Source organism: Myotis lucifugus, unplaced genomic scaffold (assembly GCF_000147115.1).
Source record: "Myotis lucifugus unplaced genomic scaffold, Myoluc2.0 scaffold_279, whole genome shotgun sequence".
Lineage (NCBI taxonomy): Eukaryota > Metazoa > Chordata > Mammalia > Chiroptera > Vespertilionidae > Myotis > Myotis lucifugus.
In genome coordinates, this window is record NW_005871327.1 from 806,609 (window position 1) to 808,335 (window position 1,727).

The window sequence follows — 1,727 nt, forward strand, 5'->3', positions numbered from 1 at the left end:
AGGCTTTGGGAGGGTCACTTCATCTCAGCTTCCTAGTCTGAAGGAGAGTGAGAGCTCCCTGACAGGCTCGTCAGTGGGCGGAAGACAAATATGTGTGAGAGGCTGGTACGTGGGAGGGGCTGAATGCGAGCAGTTCTGTTTCTTCTCCTTCCTCCTCCAAGATTAAGTCAACCCCGGGCCTCTGCGTGACTAGGGTTTGCAGTGGTCCACCCTGGGATGACTCTAGGATCCAGCTCTCATAAGGGCTTCGCCACTGGGGATCTGCAGGACCCTAATAGTTCTTCCAGTAGGAAATGGCCCCCAAAGTCTCATCTGCACCCCAAGGGCAGTGTTCATCGGGTCTGGCTTCACCAGGTCTTGTATGTTGACGATAGGAAGTTCTTCCGCTACGTAGACGTCACACTGCAAGGACTGTCACCACATCTTGGAAAGACTGATTGATAAGCTGGAAGGTCTCGTAGGAGGATCTCAGGGCTTAGGGGCAGCAAGACCCGTGGTTATCAGGATAAGTGAGCCCACAGCCCACTCCCCGGGCTCGTAGTCCTTCCTTTCCCCGCACCGAGCCGCTGTCCTCGGGTTCTCCTCTCAGGACATGACTGTGCTCTGTCAGGGGGCCAGGCCCAGCTCAGTGCGGGTTACATGTGGTTCTGCCCAATGTGCTCATGCGGGAAGGAAGGCTCTGCCGAGTCGGAAATCTGCTCTGTGCCTCTGCAGAGACCCGGGCAAGGACTTCCTCTTCCTAATGAAGACGTTCAATGACTCATAAGTGGACCTAACAGGGCCTCGCTCGGACCCCATTGGTTTGTGATCCCCGAAGGTTCGAACAAATGCTAGACTAACCTCGGCCCAATGAAATGGGGTTTTGTTGCGAATGTGAATAATGCACATTGGGATTGAGAGAGATGGGGTGGGAGGCGTTTTCCTCACTTGCTGGGAACATAACATCTTTTCCAGAGCTTCTGAAGCACTCCTTGGATACAGCGTATAAAAGCTAATTGCCAGGCATTTTTTCATGAGCTAAGGCAGACTCTACTTGTGGCTAAATGCAACTGCCAAAACCACCTATTTAACTAATCATCAGGATAGGATTTTTCTTTTTTAAATTTTTTACTGATCCGCCTTCAGATTAGTCAGAGGGTTAAAAACATTTGGAATAAAGTGGGAGAGAGAGGTTTGCATTTTAAAAAATGATGACTTTTTAAGCTTCCAAGGGGGAAGTTACCCTTTCCTTCCTCCCTCCCTCCCTTCCTCCCTTCCTCCCTTCCTTCCTCCCTTCCTTCCTCCCTCCCTCCCTTCCTTCCTTCCTTCCTTCCTTCCTTCCTTCCTCTCTTTCTTTCTTTCCTTCTTTCTGTTTTGTTAATCCTCACCCGAGGATATTTTCCCATTGATTTTTTAGAGAGAGTGGCGGGGAGGGGGAGAGACAGAGGAAGAGGAACATCGATGTGAAAGCAACACATTGATTGTGTCTCCCATATGCCACCTGACTAGGGCTGGGGATTGAGCTTGCAGCTGAGGTACATGCCCTTGAGTGGAATCAAACCTGGGACCCTTCAGTCCACAGGCCAGCTCAAACTGGCTAGGGCTACCCAGTGCTCTCTTTAACAAGCATCTTTATTGCTTGCTTTGTTTTCGGTAATGACCAGACACAGGGCCCTGTGTAACTAGACAGTTTTTCTGGGAGCCCTCCTGGGGGGTTGGGGGGGGGGGGCTGCTGTCTGGTGAGGCTC

General features: G+C 51.2%; 1 protein-coding gene across 1 annotated transcript in view; it reads right to left on the bottom strand.

Annotated features, from left to right (window-relative positions):
• DPT (dermatopontin) overlaps positions 1 to 1,727 on the bottom strand; it is a 31,525-nt gene that overhangs the window by 3,742 nt on the left and 26,056 nt on the right. The window lies entirely within an intron of this gene.